The sequence below is a fragment of the Cheilinus undulatus genome, linkage group 11 (genome assembly GCF_018320785.1).
Source record: "Cheilinus undulatus linkage group 11, ASM1832078v1, whole genome shotgun sequence".
NCBI lineage: Eukaryota > Metazoa > Chordata > Actinopteri > Labriformes > Labridae > Cheilinus > Cheilinus undulatus.
The window spans coordinates 4,931,842-4,952,319 of record NC_054875.1 but is presented as its reverse complement, the minus strand read 5'-3'; the positions used below and the strand labels follow the sequence as shown (position 1 = coordinate 4,952,319).

At 42.8% G+C, this 20,478-nt stretch overlaps 1 protein-coding gene across 1 annotated transcript in view; it reads right to left on the bottom strand.

Moving 5' to 3' along the window:
• The window catches only part of LOC121517687 (plexin-B1-like), a 139,946-nt gene that overhangs the window by 70,944 nt on the left and 48,524 nt on the right, over positions 1-20,478 (bottom strand). The window lies entirely within an intron of this gene.

Sequence of the window (20,478 nt, the reverse complement as noted above, 5' to 3'; positions counted from 1 at the left end):
AGTATGGGTTCAAGTGGTCAAAACAAGATTCCTCAGGAGGGTGAGGAGCTTGGACATCCGGAAGGATCTTGAAGCAGAGCCGCTGCTCTTTCACGTTAGAAAGAGCTAGTTGAGTTGGTCCTGGCATTAGATCAGTAGTCCTCCTGGGCATCTTCCATGGAGGTCTTCTGGGCACATCCAACTGGGAGGAGACCCCGGGCTAGACCCAGAACTCACTGAAAGGGTTAAATATATAGCCAATCTCCCCAGATAAGCAGAAGAAGATGCACAGATTGTGATAAAGCTAGACTTTAGCAATGTGTTCATTGTTAAAGTTTATAATAGGGTGATGAATGACAGAGCATAATGTCAACAACAGGTTGAATTTCTAAAACTTCCCCTATGTCCCCTATGTCATACTTCTCACTGATCCCTGCTTACACTGCTGCAGCTGCTGCTGGCAGAGCTTCTCCTCCACCCCAGTTTCCTCCTTTATACACTATATATCCAAAAGTATTCACTCACCCATCCAAATAATCAAAATCAGGTGTTCCAATCCCTTCCATGGCCACAGGTGTATAAAATCAAGCACCTAGCATGCAGCAAGCATGCAGACTGTTTCTACAAACATTTATGAAAGAATAGGTCACTCTCAGGAACTCAGTGAATTCCAGTGTGGTACTGTGATAGGATGCCACCTGTGCAACAAGTCCAGCTGTGAAATTTCCTCGCTCCTAAATATTCCACAGTCAACTGTCAGTGGTATTATAACAAAGTGGAAGTGATTGGGAAGGACAGCGACTCAGCCACCAAGTGGTAGGCCATGTAAAATGACGGAGTGGGGTCAGCAGATGCTGAGGCACATAGTGTGCAGAGGTCGCCAACTTTCTGCAGAGTCAATCGCTACAGACCTCCAAGCTTCATGTGGCCTTCAGATTAGCTCAAGAACAGTGGTAGAGAGCTTCATGGAATGGGTTTCTATGGCCGAGCAGCTGCATCCAAGCCATACATCACCAAGTGCAATGCAAAGCGTCGAATGCAGTGGTGTAAAGCACGCCGCCACTGGACTCTGGAGCAGTGGAGATGCGTTCACTGGAGTGACGAATCACACTCCTCCATCTTGCAATCTGATGGAGGAATCTGGGTTTGGCGGTTGCCAGGAGAACGATACTTGTCTGACTGCATTGTGCCAAGTGTAAAGTTTGGTGGAGGGGGGATTATGGTGTGGAGTTGTTTTTCAGGAGCTGGGCTTGGCCCCTTAGTTCCAATGAAAGAAACTCTGAATGCTTCAGCATACCAGGAGATTTTGGACAATTCCATGCTCCCAACTTTGTGGGAACAGTTTGGGGATGGCCCCTTCCCGTTCCAACATGACTGTGCACCAGTGCACAAAGCAAGGTCCATAAAGACATGGATGAGAGAGTTTGGTGTGGATGAACTTGACTGGCCTGCACAGAGTCCTGACCTCAACCCCACAGAACACCTTTGGGATGAATTAGAGCAGAGACTGAGAGCCAGGCCTTCTCATCCAACAACAGTGTGTGACCTCACAAATGTGCCTGTGGAAGAATGGTCAAAAATTCCCATAAACACACTCCTAAACCTTGTGGAAAGCCTTCCCAGAAGAGTTGAAGCTGTTATAGCTGCAAAGGGTGGACCGACGTCATATTAAACCCTCTGGATTAAGAATGGGATGTCACTTAAGTTCATATGCGAGTCAAGGCAGGTGAGTGGATACTTTTAGCAATATAGTGTAGCTTTAAGCTTGTTACATCCTCATATTCAGATTCATGCTCCTGTGGATGTAATATGGCTGTAGTAATTACATTGTTTTCATTAAACATTGTCATAAATGTATATATCCATATGGCGGTTTCTAGCTATGCACTCCCTGGAAAGTCAAAGCATGCTACTTGACTAACTCAGGGAGTATTGAGCAGAGCCTTCTCCGCTTAATAAAACTGTAAAATCTAAAATGGTTAAATGTTTGATGAGCGTGTTCCTGACTGAATGAAAGTTGAAATATAGAATGATTTATTGCTTGAATATGTTAAGAAATACACAAGATGAGAAATAAAAATTACATATCAAACGACTAAAGTGTTGTCTTCCACTGAGACTACTGTGTCAGTAGGAGACACAGTAGCATAAGACATGAGGGAGGGTCTATGTAATATGAATTCCACATTTCAATAGAGGAAAATCTCAGTGACGTTTCTGCGCTGCCATCAGTAATTCATCAATTTGCACAAATCAGAACAAACCAACTGACTAGCCCAAAAAGCCTACACAAAACGTTCAAATACTTGTTTTACAGCTGGGTTAAGTTTGTCAATCCTGTGTTATTTTTCCTTCATTATAATAAACCAAACACAAGTAAGCAAAAGACAGCCTGCAAGCAACTTTGGACGAATTCTCACAGTCACTCTGAGCAGACGTCCTCACCTGCTCTTTGACCGGCCAACATGACTCAAGCGACATATTTATAGCTCATGGCAGCCCCATCGTCATGGGAACTTCCTCTTTCCATCCAGAAATAATGGCTTCCTAAGGGCTAGTATGAGATCAGCGGGGGATGACTGTGGTGTGGGACAGAGAGGAGGATGATGGGAAGAACATGAGAAATAAAAAAGTCCTTTTTTAGCCTTTTCTGAGACCTATCAAGGCAAAGCAACATCTCTTCAATCACAGCCCAAACGGCCGCGTTTGCTCTTTTAATAATTGAGTTGTGTTTGTGATTTTCCCATAAAATAAACCCGCTATCTCACTGTTAAGCCTTTTAAGCTTTCAACAAGATAACTCCAATCCAGAACATTCATTCTCTCTCACCCCAACAAGTCTGCAGAAAGTGAAACATCAACATGAACGACTGTGGGAGTGTTCAGTAGTAAAACAAACAGCAGCGCCACCCTTCAGAGGAGCAGAGGGGCGGTTTCTCTCATGCTCTTCTGCAACAATCTCCAGAGTTCATCGGCTGTGTGTCTGGAATGCAGCGTGGTCAGGCATGGGGCACGGTGCAAAGACCTATAAATAACCTCTGCTGGACCATTAGACTGTCAAGAGAAATGAGGAAGGAGAGACAGGAGGGTCAGAAGCAAAAATGAAGGTAATATCTGTGTAATGTCTGTGTTAACAACATGCACCAATCCCAGTAAGCAGCTATACACCATTAGTAGTCTATGTATCAGACCTTTGCACTAATTAGAAGTTTATAAGGAGAATCATACTGCTGAAAGCAAAACTTCAACTACTGTGTCCATGACTGCATTAATAGCTTTGCAAATGCCACTTTTGCCCCATCATGCCCCCATTACTTCCTCTGACAACTGCACAAAGACTGGACCACTGCGTCCCCCCTTCACATCTCTGTGTCGTAGAAGTAGACAGATTTATTCATGAAGGCAGTATGTCACAGGATTGCAAATAAAGCAAAACACATCCATGATGCATATTCATTGGTATCTTCAATTCATTCTGAACTGATGGTAGTGCAAGTTGCACTAACTGGCGGAGCGCGGTCCAGGTCTGGACCCATCCAATACAGACCTGGAACCGGACCTACAATCATTAGCTTAAAAGGGAACTTTAAATTTGATGGGGCGCTTCTATTTTAACTGGCACAGCTATTCTAGGATTTACGGTATGGTTTTGCAGATCAGGAAATTTACAGACCAACTGCATGCAAGTTAAGCCATCTCACGTGATGCTACTCGGCCAATAAACTGTCTGCATACAGCGCAACAAGTCCCTGAAATTGCACCCAGATCCAGATATCACACTAACTCAAGTTAGACATTATGATGTTCCAGACCTTTGGTTTAATTCATTTTCTCTGACGGGAGCTCTTTGAATTTTAGTTGATTACCCCTGGCCTAAAGCATTCATTCCCAAAGTCTGGGTCATGGAAGATGTTTTTGGGGTTACCAAATGAATTCTCAGAAATTACTTTCCACAGTATTTAAAGGGACATTTACATCTGCAGTACAAATTATAGCAAAAATAGGGGGCTCCACCCTATCACACTCAACCTCTCCACTATGAAAAACACACAAAACAAGGTTCAACCAACAACTGGATGGCCAAAGAGCTGAAGTCACACTCATGGATGATTGGCTAGTAACAGATATTGAACAGCTCCTAAAGGCACAAGGAGCCAAGCATGCAAAGAAACCCTATGCCATCGGTAGTGCGGAAACAAAGTTGTTTGGTCGCAGTGGTTTGTACCTCCTGAAAAATGAGTCACTAGAATGTAGAAAGTTTTGGAAATACTAGTGTAGTGTTTAAAACCATCCATCCATTCATCTTCTGCTTATCAGGCGCCGAACGATGGTGGTAGCAGGCAAAAACAAGTCAACCCAGACATCCCTCTCCCAAGCAATACTTTGTAAATCATTCCAGTGGATCCAGAAACGTTCCAAGACCAGACAGGAGATAGAATCCCTCAAGGTCATTCTGGGTCTTCCCTGAGGTCTCCTCCCAGCTGGACAAGCCTGGGAGACCTCCTAAGGGAAGTGGCTGGAAGGCATCCTGATCAGATGCCTGAACCACCTCAACTGGCTAAGCCAAAGGGGCAGCAGCTCTACTCCTATTCCCTCTGTGCCTGCATCAGAAGGCAAACTGGTCACATGGAAGGGCCCAAAGAAAGAGCAACTTAAAACACCCACTCTTCATCGGCTTGCACCTTGTCCAGATGTGGGCTACCAGGATACTCCCCTTGAGCCAGACCTGGGGGGAACCAGCAGACTGCTTTAGTTTGGAAACAGGAACAGAAGTGCTCCAAAACGTTTGGATAAAAGCTTTTCTCGATGGGGTCTGGCCGGGTTTAACCCAAAAAACCAACATGGCGCCACCATCCTGTGGACTCACCGCCTGCAGGGACGGCTATGGTGGCAATGTGCACCTAACAGGCAAAGGCTGTAGGCTGGGGGTGCTGAGTCCTGGTTACAAAGAAGACCAAATTAAATACAAGCTTCATGTAGCAATGTGTCATACTATCATTTGAGTTCTCAATCTTTAGCGTGACTATCATTGGAGGTCCATCTATCTGTTGTTGGGACCCAAGTCTGACCCAAGCTGTACATGTTCTCAGCCCAGACTGTCTCTTACACCTGATTTAAACCCAGCATTTTTCGCTAAGTTTCCTCTAAATCAAAGTTTAAACTATAAGTCAGTGGTTGAGACAGATCTGTTCAGATGAGATCATAATGAGTGCAACACAGAAGCATGTACAGATGAGGCTCACCATTGTTTCTGATAATCAGAGCAGTGAGGATGAGGAGCAGACGTGCAGACATGAGTGTGCACTGAACAAACAGGTTTGTGAAGATCATCAGCCCATTAAAAAATGGCTTTACTGGTTAAACGAATTGAAACATTGACAGACACTGAAAAATACGGGGAAAAACACAGTTAAACCTGACCAGGATTGGGCTGGAAAGGAGGGGCAAGGATCCTGGCCTGACCCATTTCAAGACCAAGGATCACGTTGGGTGGGTCTCGGGCTCAGGCAGAGAGTCTAACATCAACTCTCAGCCTCCAAAGATGGAGGGAATGTCTGGAAATGTTATCATTAAACTCAGTTTTCAATGACATAGCTCAATTTTATGACAGTTTCTAAAAAGGGCTATACTGACGCTACATGGACAGTCTGCAGATAACGTTTTTTCTGGTGAAAATCTTGTTAAATTTAAACACTACATGTAGCTTTGTGACTTTATAAAGTTTACAGCCTACATTGCTGTTGCTCTCGGATGGTCCTCCTTACAATCATGAGGCTTAAAAACAAACCAGCAGCAGTAAAATACTCATTAACTGACAGAGTTGGCTAACTTGGGCTGTTGTTTACTGGTGGTAAAAATCATCATTAGGGCGACGCCCCCCTTATGTGTGAGAGCTCGCTAACAAGTGTATTTATGGCCTCCTGTAAACTTCTCAGAATGTGGTCTCATCAGTGAACTTTTGGCCCGACCATTTCTATGTGTCTCCCTTTCTCTCTTTGTGTGTGAGAATTAATCACTGAGAGAGAGTCTGCTGTGCAAGTTCATTTTTAAAGCTCCTAATGAGCCGTGACAGCCCACTGAACGCCTAAGACCCCATAAAATATGTGGGGTCAGCAGCAGCAGGGACAGTGGGGGACTGTGGGCCTGGAGCCATGCAGCACTGCCTTGCATTGTTATGTTCTGGTGAGTTGGCTGGCGTCTCGCCCCCGGGGCCCCCAGACTGTGCAACAGTAGCATCAGTGGAACACATCCAGAGAGTACAGTAGAGAGAGGGAGAGGAGCGCCAGGCAGAGAGGAGACACTAAACAGGCATGAGAGTTTGCCAGCAAACACTCCAAAGTGATTTAAAAGTACTAAGCGGACAGAACTTGTCTTCTAGAAGACATTAAATGAATCTCATGGTATCTTTGAACACAAAGATGCTGATTTTATTCCCAAAGTTCCCAAAGATGACTGTTATGCAGTGAAGACAGAAAGGTTTTAACGAGCTGATTTCAACCAAATTCATGAGTTAAAATGAATCTTAAAAGTCCATTTTGGGTCAGACAGATGGAATATTTTGGCTTCTTCTAAAGGCATACACCCACTGAATGACTGCAGTTGTCTATGGAGATGACCCTCAGTTGACACCTCTTCCAAAGGTAATCACACCTGTTTTCTCTGAGTTACATCATTGTTTGCAGAGGAATGCTGGAGTAACAGCATGACAGGCTGTATACTTAAATCAAGTGTTTTTATGGGCCATTTCAAGTCAAAAACTGACCTCTAAGTCTCTAAAAACGACAGACCCTGCAGCTCCAATCAGTAGAAATGCTACTTAATAAATTCCAGGTTAATATTCATGTTAAAAGACTTTGTTACTGGGATTTCTGTTTGGACAAAAGGTTTTCCATTAGTGCTGATGATCATGCAAAGCAGAAAGATTGGTTAAATCTTGCAAAGCTCTGGTATGAAATAGCTGAAAATTGACCTGACCCATCAGCAGCAACTGAGAAGAACAAGGTGGTAGCTATGGGCGGGGTTTAGTTGTCCCATAAGCCAGTAGCATTGACTGCTGCTGGTCTAGCAGTTAGCTCAGATGTTGCTACAGTGTAGCTGCAGGTTTATCAGAACCCAACCACATTTCTTTATTAAAACAAGAGCAAACAGACACATTGAAATGTGTTTTGTTGGCAGATACAATGTTTTTTTTGTTTGTTTTTGTCCTGATCAGCCTCGGCATGAGTTTGATCCACCAACAAACATCACGATTTGTAAAATATGTCAGCTGAGCTCAGATTACTACGGGGCGGGTTCATGTCAACTACCTCATTCTGTCTTGTAGATGTGATTGGCCTATAACAGAGATGTCGGACTCAGTCACAGTAGGGGCTGGATTCTGAATTTGGGTCTAACCTGCAGGCCTTACAGGGTCAAAATTTCTCATAAACTGTCAACCTCATCTTCACCAGTAATGAATTAAAGGGAAAAATTAACATATATGATAAATGATTTTGAGACTAAAATCTAAAGACTTTTAACAGTTAAAATGCTGGATAAAATTCAAAATTGTGAGCTCGAAATGTCAAAATATGAGAATGTTTAAAATAATGAGTTCAAAAGGTTAAAAGATAAGATAAAAATGTAAAATTTTAAATTGAAAGGTCAATTCATTTCATTTCATTTAACCTTTATGTAAGTCTCAAAAATCATTGAGGTTTCCCTCATTTACAATAATGATTTACAATGATACAATGATATTTGGGATTTAAAGTCAAAGTGAGGAGTTGAAAAGCTCAAAATATGAGAAGAAAAAACAAAGTAATTCTTAAAAAGGTTAAAATATAAGATAAAGTGCAAAATCAAGAGTTTTTAGGTCAAAATATAAGATAAAACTCTAAATCATGAATTTTAAATGTCAAGTTATATGAAAAAAAAAAATTATAAGTTTTAAAGGTAAAGAGATTAGATAAAAATTTTAAATTTTCAATCAAAAAGGTCAATATGTGGGATTTAAAGTCAGAGTTAGGAGTTGAAAATGTTAAAATATGTCTTAAAAATTAAAACTGGGAATCTAAATGGTCAAAATATGAGATAAAAAGTGAAATTTGCCATTTGAAAAGGTCAAAACTATAACTTTAGGTCATAATTATGAGATGCAAAATTGAACACATGAAATGAAAGTACAAATTTCTTTTCCACATCCTGACTTTTTATTAAATTATTTCAACTCTTTACTCTTTCTAATTCTTATATCTTAACGAGGATATTTTCAATCATCGAGGTCAACATTTTTATACAGGAGGAAGTCTACAGACCTCATACTAGTGGGCCAGTTATAACAGACATATATGATCTGGTGGGCTGGGTATACGTAACTGTACCACGGGCCGGATTTGGCCCCCGGGCCTTGAGTTTGACACCCCTGGCCTATAATGAATATGACAGAATGTCCGTCCAATCACTCAAAGATTTTTTTTAATACTGTCCTTCCCAAATGAGTCATTGTGGTGGTTTTCCAGATTAATGTGAAATATATCCATGCAATGGAGATATGAAACAGTCTACCAGGTTGGATGTTAAGTTCAACATCACTAGGACTTTTCAGGTTTTCTGAATGCAGGCAGTTTGTCCTGATTCATTAAAATAGCACCTATGAATTACAAAAAGGACTATTCAATTAGAGTCTCAGCTGCAGCAGAGCAGACGGGATGTAAGAAATCATGGTTTCATGGTTCTCTGCCAGAAAACTTTGGATTTCTCCCTCTGGATGGGGAGTGACTCTTTTCCACAAGTGAAGGAGTTTAAGTATCTAGGGTTCTTGTTCATGAGTGACGGTAAAAGGGAGCGTAAGATTGACAGGCGGATTGACACAGCATCAGCAGTACTGCGGGCGTTGTGCTGGACCATTGTGGTGAAGAGGGAGCTGAGCCGAGAGGCAAAGCTCTCAATTTACAGGCTGTACTTCCTCCAAACCCTCACCTGTGGTCATGAACTCTGGGTAATGACCGAAAGAAGGAGATCCCGGATACAAGCGGCTGAAATGAGTTTTCTCTGGAGGGTGGCCGGGCTCAGCCTTCCTCTAAGTGGACCCTCTTGGGTAATTAAAGAAAGCTCACCATGATCAGCTGCTGTGACTCTTATGCACTTCAATGCATACCTTCAGCATGTCGATTATTTTAATTATATAACCACATATATGCAGCCACGGCCTTACTGAGCACTCCTCTGAAGTGCTGCTGATAGCACAAATACACTCTCTTTATAGTCACCTTGCATCATGGTGGTGTATGTGTGATGGCAGCAGCATCGCCTGTTACCTGCACAGGTTCACAGCATGCACAGTTCTCTCACTAATCACTACCATCCAGTGTCCTGATATGTGACTACTGCACATGTACACATCACAATCAGGATAAAAAAGTTGGTTAAGTCAGTAAGTTACAAGTCCAAAAGACTGAAGTTGTGATCAGATCTTGTGTCACCTCAGATCCATGCTTGGTTCATCTTCATGTAGAGCTGATGCTGGCTGGTCGGTTGTCTCTAGGTGGTTAGATCAGTCAAAGTGCTAATATTATGTGAGGCAGACGTACACATGCTTGGCTTGTCTCCATTTCCGTCGCCTTAGTCGGGGTCAATGGCCATCTCCCTCCCCTCAGTTCACATGCAGACACAGAGGGTCCCTCTGTGGGCCCCTTGGGTGGGCTGAAGGGGCTCTCTGTCTGCTCATGGAGGGAATAGTGTCTCTTTCACGGCTCTCTGACCGAGTGGCTGCTCTGAACGGACACAGGATAAAAGCCACTTCCCTTGGAGAGAGAGTCAACACACACATCTACAGAAGTGTGGAGACACAACCCACTCCTTCAGGGCGGTTTATGACAGGATCTTTTCAGGCTGCAGACAGTAACGCTCTCCCTGGGAAAAGCAGGTGTTAGTGGAGCTGATTGGTACAACACGACACGTGCAAGCACAGATCAACTGTAAGACAGACTAATTTTTATTATTTATGGTGTATTATTAATGATATCAAGACCTCCTTATGAAATATGATTCTCACTAAACAACCCACCTCATTTCAACAGGAGTCATTAAGATTCCAAGCCAATAAGGCCGTTAACGATACTACTACAACTTCATCAACACGCAAATGTAAAAACGGTGCAAGTTTTTAACTCTTTTCATGTAGTTCAAGATTGTTAAACAATACATAATTAACACAAAATCTGGTGTAGAACTTCAGCACTTTTACTATCTTTTGCTTTGTGCTTAAGTGCCTCTGCAGGTGGAGGATGATGCACTCAGGATCGGACCAAAGATGTTTAACGGGTGCAAACTATAAACTACAGGCAACTCAAAGAAGCCACTGGAGCACACGAGTCACCTTTTGCAATTTAATAAGGTGTAAAGATCTAAAAATGGCGCTTTAGCAAACATCCATGCTAATGTCTTCCGCCATAACTGCACCGGCCTCTTGTTGCTGCTTGCTTATGCCACGACTCCACTGCGCCTGAAAGTACTGCCCCTTCATGCTGATTGGTCCTCTCACTTTCTAACTGGGCCCAAACTGTTCAGACTGAAGCTTTGCAAGATGGATTCACCGGTGAGAAACACGGAAACGGGCGTATCCACCCGCTTTGCAAGGTTAATGTCATGCAGCATCAATTTCAATTTTTCTAATTCAATTTGCTTTATTGGCATGAACACATCATTTACTGCCAAAGCAGTGTAAAAAAAAAAAAAAATGCATTAAATATTTACACATTATAGAAATTTGCATATTAAATAATTCCTCAAATAACCAATGTATAATGCAATAAATCTTATAAATTAGATTTAAAAAGGACAAAAATAATAAATATAAAAATATATACAAAAAATTATATACAGAAAATAAAATAAAAAATAAAAAAAATATACAGTATCACTCAGGCCTTTCATATTGATGCCTTCTATTCCAAACTTATCAAAAAGCCTTGCTCTCTTACGTTACTATCATCTGTTATTTCAATCAGAATTGAGATTTAAAGTACTAATAAACAGAACACCTCACAACGTAGCGGGCCAATGGAGAAGAGCAACCCATCCAGGTACTCTGCCAAAACAGTGCTGGCCCCGCCCCTTTCCAGGGTGTAAATATTCAATAAAAATAAATGGCAGTAAATAAGAAAGATTGGCTCATTGGGGATTTAAAAGCTTAAATGATAAACTGTTAACTTTGTATCATATAGACTGGTACAAAACAAATAAAGGAGAATATCAAATCCAACAGTAACTGTATTCATTTGTTAATTTACAGGGAGGGCAGCAGGAGAGATGTTCCTTATCAGGTGCAGCTTTTTACTCTGAGTCTTTGACAGTGCCTTTGACCTTTGACCTGCTGGTGCTGTCTTTGAAATATGACTGACTGGAGCTGATGGAGCTGTAACTCTTCAGTTTAACATTCAACAGGCAGCAGGATCAAAGAGCAGGAGGGAGGAAGTGAGGGGGCGGGGCTTAATCAGACAGAGGGAGAGAGAGAATGGAAATGATTGACAATAGCAGCTGAGGCCTAATTTAACTCTTTAACCAGCCTCTGCTGACGGCTGTGGGACCCTGCAGAGCAGTTAAACGTGGCCTGAGTTTGTCATAATCCCAAAATGCATGCTTGAATATAGTTTGATGGGCATATATGGTCGTCACAGCTGGACCGTTCCTAAATAGAACCCTGTGAACCCACACAGAAATAGGACAGTATGATAAAAATACGATAATAACAGTGAGAAATGCATTTCTGTTTGTGAGCTGGTGCCTGTGTGCTTTTATTATCTTTAGTGCTTGTGTGTTTGTAAGAAAGAAGCATGTTAAGTGGCTGATGGTCTGATCCTTAGAAAGAACACAACAGAGCACGAATCCCACCACAATTACAGACCTCAGCTCTCTGGGCTCCCGTAGGAGAGTCAGCCAGTCGGCCACACTGAACAAAAACGTGAGAAAAAGGAGAAATGGATGACAAAGCAAAAACTAGAACTTTCACTGAGGGCTGGGCCACGTCCGTCTAACTGGCACTGAAGTGAAACACGGTTGTCATTGCTGTAGGGCACGGATCGGGGGAACGGGATATGTTTGGTTGTCTGGCTGCACCACTAAATTTATGCACGACTGTTAGCTCTCCATACAGAGCCTGAAAACGTCCACAGAACTGAAATAAAAGCAGAGGAAGAGGACAGGAGCTGTATGCATCATAACGCCAGACAGCCTGAGGCAGAGCAGCCCGACTAAAGTCCGTATGCTGCTCAAACACTCTCTGCTCCACTAATAACTGTCAGTAAAACAAAGTAAATCACTTTACAAGCAGGCAGCGTCCATATACATCAAGTCTGCTCTGCTGCAGCTGAGATATAATGCATACTGGGATTTGTTTCACTGAACGTCAGCGTGATGACCAATAACATTTACAGACTATGTTGAACTAAGGATGCTGATACCGATGTTAGATACAACTGTTGTTTCTGTTAGGACAGTAAAGGATACTGGTATCTATATGCAGATATGAAGACTTTTATTTCTGAATTTTAAAGTGTGGTTTAAGGACTTAACATCTCTGAACCACACTGAGATATCAGTAACAGTATAGATAGAGATAGATATAGATAGATATTAACCCTTAGAGCTCACAGCTACTTTACACATTACGGTGTGTCTCGACTGGACTTTTTGTCTAAAAAACCTTGTAAAACATCAAAGCTGTGGTGCACAGTCAAGCTCTGAGCGTCCTTTTCTTCAGGACAAACTGGGCTTTAAGAATATATCTACTACAGAAATGTCACTTGAATTTTGAAAAAGTTACAGGACTCTAAAGACAGCCAGATTCATTTGTGCCATTCCTTTAAGCAGCATCTTGCTATTGGAGGACAAACCCTCCCACAATGCATTGCATATAAACATATGGCACTTCCCACCAAAGAAAGCCAAAGTGCATGATTGAAAATGGATTAAAATGGACAAAAAGACCCTTATTACCGGATCTAACATGGTGGATTTAATCTTTAAAGACCCCAAAAAGTCACTGAAGTTCAGGACTCACTAGAATGGCCTCCTTCAGTGCTACAGAGACATGGAGGGTAGCAAACAAACGGCAAAATGGTCAGCTTTCAGAGGAAAAAATAGAGTGTCTATGACATGTAGTTCAAAAGTTATTAACATTTTTATAAACTGTGTCACTTCTTGTTGTATATGACAACACTGTCCTCAGAGACCCCGGGAAGTCAGCCAAGTTCCGGGCTCACTAGAAAATGATCTGTTAGAGCTACGAATGCATTAAGGACATATTTAGAAAGGCACAACACAGAGCTTTCTCAGAAAAAAACAAGTTTGTGTCCATGACTTACGGTTCAAAAGTTACTAAGCAGTTTACAAAGGGATGAGCTCTAAGGGTTAATAAGAGTATTGGCTAAAATAGATTTAGAAATGTATGCATATCAAATATTGGCATGTTGGATGTTGTACATCCCTATCAGGACTCATGTCACTACTAAATCAGCAGCGTCATGGTTACAGGTGGCATTCTGCATAATGTAAACACATGCAGTAGCTGTTGATAAAAAAGCCAAGATGGTTTAGGAGTGCTGCTTTCACATATTTGTATCAAACACAGGGGCTCTTAGGTCCCAAGGAAAAGTTCATGATACCAAAAGGAAAAAAGGGGGGGGAGATTAGCATGGATGCTGCTAAAGCACCAGTTTTATCAGAAATTGATGACATTTCTTCATTAAAAGAAGAACAAAGAACAGCAGTGACTTATTTTCTTAACAAAAACGACAAAAGTCGAGTACTTACATGTCTGCAGTCGCCATGTTTCGCGTTATTCTTCAGTCGCTGCGCAGGCGCAGCTTGATAGCGGCTACGTCACGTGTTTTGTTGCTCTGATTGGCCCGTAGAGATGTGACAGACAGAATGCTCATCCAATCACACTCCTAGTTTTTTTCAAAGCCTCTACCTTTTCACAAACATTTCCTACTGAAGCTTTCCCAGATGGATGTGTGAAACAAATCCATCTGGCGTGTCAGGTTAAGACATGACATAAAATCATTATAACAATCCTTATTACAGTGCTGACCTGCCAAGCTACCCAGCTACCTGAGAACTCGTAACTTTAACTGATTCAGCATGAAAATGGCGTTCAAAAACAGAGAAAAAGGCAACGGTTCAAGACTGTACGCATTTCTTCACAAGAGGGAAGGAACTACGCATCCCACAATGCATCTGATTTATTTTATTTGTTGTTAATGAAAGCTTTTCAAGCTTTGACTTGTAGTCAAAAGGCTTTGTCCACAAGCTTAATGGACATCTCCATGGTAACCAAAGATTCCAACAATCAGAGGCCTCACTGTGCCACTGAAGGATTGTGGGTATTGTAGTATTTCTGACTGTGAGCCTGAATAAACTGTTTTCCTTAAAGCGAGGTTGATATGTAGTGAACTGTTGTCTTCTACAGGAGCATAAACCACCGTTTCACGTTAAGGCAGCTCTCGTTAAGTCTGACTGGGATCTTTCTGATAATATGGCTAATAATCAAATCCACTATGGAGAAAATGAGTGGGACTTTTGCTTCCGGAACCACACCGCTGAGTTCTATTTAAAAAAAACACGGAATGCTCCCTGATTGGTCAATGCCTGTTCTTGAAAGGCTTTGATGTCCATTATGACACCACAGACCATTCTCAGAACTCCCTATAAAAGCCCTCAGACAGCAGTCAACACTGTTACTCCTGTTAGTGACACCGAACTGTCCGACGGCGTTAATGTCCAGATTTCAGAGCGAGACATTCAAAGATTTCATGAACCAAGAATCTACAGTCGTGCAGAGGATTTCGCAGGAAACCGTAGAAATGAGTGAGTGGAGCGTGGTAAAAAACGCCAAAAAAGGCGTGAGAAGACAAAATGATTATTACGGCGCACCACACTGGGGACAACCCCAGAACGCCAGAAAAGGTGTGAGCAGACAAAATAATTACGCCACACCACACTGGGAACGGCCTCGCCAAGTTTGGAACCAGTATCCTCAAGGGACTGCAGCTGCAAGGAAGCCTGAACCAGTGCAACCACAGGAACCTGCAGAGACCCAGGAGGACTCGTGGTCCAACGATGAAGGCGAGTCATTTTGTTTGAAAGTGGACAAACCAGAGCCGGCAAAGAAAAAGAAGAAAAAGAAGAAGAAGACCAACAACTATGGGGAGGAGGAGCCGAGCCAACCCACCACAGCGTTCCCTGCAGGTTTGGAGGATGAAGATGGATGTGAAGACCCACAAGATATGGGATTCATATATTCAACCAAACGTAATGTAATACTGGACCTGAAACAGTGTCAGTCAGTGTACCAGTACTACCAGGAAGAGAACGTGACCCAAGACCAACCTGAAGCAGCGCCTGAAGAGAGACCACGGGCTGAAGAGAGTCCGTCAGAGATCCGGTCTGTGGCTGCAGATGTTCAGTTAGATCAGGTCACTGAGGTGACAAAGGACCGGCCTGAGGTCTCACTTGAGGAAACCATTCAGGCCCAAGATCAAGTCCCAGAAGAGCAAGCAGCCAAAGTCTCCTTTGGTATGGATCTGCTCCCTGCTGAGGTCTCAGACAAACAGGCCACAGCCGGGGCAGAGGTCATGGAAGTGGGGACGGAGGACTGCCTTGCCCAGCTGAGAGAGGAGAACTTGGGACTGAAGGCAGAACTGTCAAGGGTTCACATGGAACTTCCTGATCAGGGATGGATTTGGTCTCATGAAATGGCCACGATTGCTGCTGAACTCAGCCTGACCAAAAAAGAGCTGGTTCAAAAGAGCCGTGAATGGGCAGAAGAAAAGGAACTTCTCCTGGCTAGGATCGACGCTGCTGGTCCAAATGAAACACACCTGAAGGGGGGCGAGGTCTCTGAGGAGATCAGCACCCTGAAGGCGGCCCTCAGCCAGGCCCAGGAAGACCTGGTTCAAAAGAGCCGTGAGTGGGATGAGGAAAAGAAGCGTCTCCTGGCCAGAATCAACGTCACTGCTCCAAATCCACAAGACCTGAGGGGGGGCGAGGTCTCCAGGGAAATCAGCACCCTGAAGGCGGCCCTCAGCCAGGCCCAAGAAGACCTGGAGAACAAGGGCCACCAATCGGAGGAGGACATCTCCAGGATTAAGGCCTCTATGGAGCAGGCGAAAGTGGACCAGAGGAAACAGAGACGGCTGTGGAAGGAGGAAAAATCCCGCCTCATCAATGAGCACGAAGAGGCCACCAAAAGGTTAGAGGGGGAACTGAGGGACGCCCAAAATGAGCTGATCAACAACAAGAGCTCACGGGAGAAAGAACATTTCCAGTTCCTCGTGTCTCAAATGGACGAAAGGGCCAAAGCAAAAGAAGCATTGGACCAGGCTCAGGGCACCATAGAGATCCTCACACGCCAGCTGGAGGAGAGATCCCGTCTCCCGGCAGAACAGCCAGAGGACTCTAGGATGGAGACGGCTCTGAGCGAGGCCAGAGAAGCCCAGGCAAGAGAGAGACAGCTGTGGGAGGCCGAAAAATCAAGGTTCCAGGCTCAAGAATCAAAACTGAAAGGGGAACTAGCACAGGCCCAAAAGGATCTGGCAGACAAGAAAATACTGTGGGAGGAGGAGAGATCAGCGCTCCTCAGAGAAAGTGCTGACCTGAGGGAGTCTCTGCAGCAGACCCAGAGGATGATGGAGCAACAGGCAGTGGACTGGCAGAAGGAGAAAGCCTCTTTCCTGGAGTCCATGAACGTCATCCAGCAGACTCTGGAGATGAAGGACGTCCGAGCGACGGAAACTTCGGACAGTCTGAGTCAGAGACTGGACAATCTGGAGGTCAAGCTGGAGGAGGCTCAGAAGAAGAAAAAGAAGAAATCTTTGAAGGAGAGGTTTCTGAGTCTGTTTCGCAGAGATTCAGAGGCCTCCACTTCATCTTCTGACAGCCTCAACCACTGACTCCAAACCCTCCTCTCTGTCACCTGTCCTTCTTGTACAGCCGACATATTTCAGTAAAAAATAAACAAAATAATTCATCGATTGAATGATCTTTTTTTTCAGCAATGTTGACTCATGTTTCACTGTTTTTAAATTACACAAAGATGTCAGTGTAAAGATGCTCAATAAAGAACCATCTCAATATGAATCTGAGTTTAAGTTTGTGTAAAAATATGATGTGTGTGTTTTTAGAGGGGACACTGAGCTCTTAGAGAATTCATTAAAAAAATCTGGAAATGAGCTGAAACTTACTTTAGATGATTAAAACAGAATTAACTTTACCGACATGACACCAAGGTACAATGTGAAATTTATATGGCTGCTTTCATTTGGAATTAACTGAATTTTATAACAACAAATAGAACAGTTACTAAAAATGATCTTATTTATAAAGAGCACCGACCATTGGAGATAAGTTGGTACACAGCTATCTTCCAGGACACAAAAAAGGCATCTGGTTGGATCGCAAGGATTTTTCAAATGTGGAAACTGTAATCATTGTAACTATGTTACAAACCAACAGCTTCAAGGATGTGCATTTAAAAAAAACATATAAAACTGTTTATCAATTGCAGTCTTTAAATGAAATGCATTTTAGTTTTAGTCCAATTTTAGCCATTTCTACCCTTTTTAGTTCAAATCTAGTTTTAGTTAGAGATGCATGATATTGGATTTTTGCTGATATCCGATATTTTTAGTTTTGCAGTTCAAGTAAGGCTAGAGGACCCTGCTAAGTTTAACATAATGAGGCTTTAAATGCATCATTAGCCCAAGGAAGCCCATATATTCCACCACGCTGAAAGGTTGATTATCAAAAGCTATAAATACAATGATTTTCTTGCTCAGCTCCTTACCTTTGGGCGGTCGCTGCTGTATTTTTAGCTCTGCTGAATGACTTCAGAGGCTGCTGACGAGTTTTCCCTGGCAGGAAGTTTTGTCATTTTTTTATCATAGAAAGTCCTTGCAGTCATCAGGGTGACGGTTAACTTCTCCCACACAGCCAACAAGTTGTTTGCTGTCATCGCGTGCGCTTTATTATGACGTCACATTATCAGCCGTACATATTGGCGTAAATTCTACTATTGGCCGATTCACTTTTTAAGCTATTATCGGCCGACACGATATACTGTCAATAATATCGTGCATCCCTAGTTTTAGTCCATGAAAAGTCCTCATATTTTAGTCTTTGCTTTTAGACCAAGCATTTATTTTCTTGTCTAAATCTGGTACCAAACCATGGTAGTGTGTCAACCCACTCTGCCAAACCTGGGGTCCCTGCTTTCTACAGCTGAGAGGCAGAAGAGCTACAGCTGCATTACGTTTTGAAAGATTTACCCACAGTGGAGAAATATCACGGATTTTGAATGTCCAATGAAAACTAAATAACACTTTAGTCCAGTTTTAGTCATTTTGAGAAAAACTAAACTTACTTTTTTGTCAGTTTTAGTCACACAGATCTATTTTGTTAGTCTCAGTCTAGTTTTTGTCATGGAAAAAAGGCTGTTGACGAACATTTTTAGTCATAGTTTTAGTCGACGAAATTACCACTGCTGTGGTAAGGAGGAAAACAAAGACTGAGAGTCAATTGCATTCAGTCTAAAAGACAAAGAGAGCTCCCAGAGCTGGTCTGTGGCTATGTTTGCTGTTTGAGTTCAGTCCGGCCATATGCCAGAGCCGAGCATCACGTCACTGCGGACGCGCTGGTATGGTGATTGTGTGGCAGAATGCTAAGGAGGCGGCGGTGGGACGTGCATGCGTATTCATTTGTTTGCCAGTGGTCTGCATACATTACCACCTACTGCTTGTACAGCCACATGTCCACTCCCAGTCTCACACACACAGACATGGCCGCCTCCTCTTTCACAGCACTCAATAGGCTGAGAAAGCCCTTTGTCGTCCCTCGTTGTCGTGACGACGTGCCTGGGTAGAGTGAATAGAGAGTGGAGGTCTAGCTCTAGCAGACTGTGGGCATTTTAATCAGCTTGTCACACTGTCTGTGGTCTCACAAAACTAGTGTTCTCCTCTGTCCCATCTCCAAGCGAGCAGAGATGCTTCTTAAGGGTTTTTTCTCCTTCAGCGAAATCATTTTATGATTCAGAGTGCCCTGGGAAACATCAAGTATGATTTTCTGCTCCTTTATTGAATTACACAGCAGACAATGAAAGAAGAAAATGCCAGATCCAGCCACAAAAGCAATGAGCCTGAAACGGTTTTATTGCTAATATGCCTGGACTGTGGGTAGAAAATCTGGCCTGTTTCTGCCCATCTTCTGCTTTAATAAGTTTTGTGGTTATGAAACATGCAGTATGTCTTCTAAAAAGCCAAGAATAAGCCTCAAGAAGCCCGCTCATCTATTCCCAGGGGAGGTTATAGTTGGAACTTTTGGGCAAGGATCTGACAACCAGATTTGTTTAATTCATGAATGAGTTTGCAGCCCATGACCCCCTGCAAACCTTTGACTCCTAACATGCTAAGTGGAGCCGGTCCCGGGTCCCCCTCCGTCTCACCCTCTTCAACAAATCCTCTCTCCTGTCTCCCCTTCACTCCCTCTCCGGCCACCGTGCCTGGTATCTGAGGCGCCTGTGTGGATGCCACGCATATTCGAGATGTTTAGTCAGGGAATCTCTGCGGCTGTTGTCCCTGTGAGACTGATGGTGGTAAAGTCTGCAGCGTTTTATCATTACGTCTTCTCATAACAAGGAAAATAAACCCTGGAGGCTAAAGCTGGTCATGTTTCTCCGCAAAGCAACACTCAACGGTCATATCTGAACTTTACAAGAAGAGAAGAAAGCATTTTATCCACTACATTCAGTCAGCGTTGGTATGAGCCATATCAGCCCTGTTAACATCAGACATCAGCTAATCATGTGGCATGAACAGATGTGGGTACCAGATTTTATCCATTACATACAATCAGTTTAATGCAGGCATCTGTTGATTTACAAAATAGTTTTTAATCAGGCTAAAGCGATGACCTACAGCAGGGATTCTCAACCTTTTCAGCCCACAACAACCTATATAAACATGCCAGAGACCCCCACTGCACCTGAAGATGGCTGAACACAATAGTCATGTGCAGACAAGGCCGTCCATAACAGGGGATACAGGGGAGAAGTTAAGCTGTAATATCCATATTTTATTCTTCTATTCTTCTTCTCTAGCCTTCTTAAAAATCTAAATCCCTTTTCCTAAAAACAGAACTAAAATTGGTTTAAAATGGCTGAAATTGGTGGAAAAGGTGGTGAAACTGGATTTTGAAAGTAGCAGAAATTGTTTAAACTGGCAAAAATTAGATAAAAGTGGCCAAAAGTGAGCAAAAAAAATGGCAAAACGGGTTAAAGTTATAGATGCGTGATATTAGATTTTTGCTGATATCCTATATGCCTATACTTACACATTCATTTTAGCCGATACTGATGTCCATACCGATATTTCAATTCCCTTTTTGGACAAAAAATGTCAGTCCTTCTGGACACTTTAAGGTTCAAGGATGACCAGAGAAACAAGTTTTAGTCCTTAAAAAACAC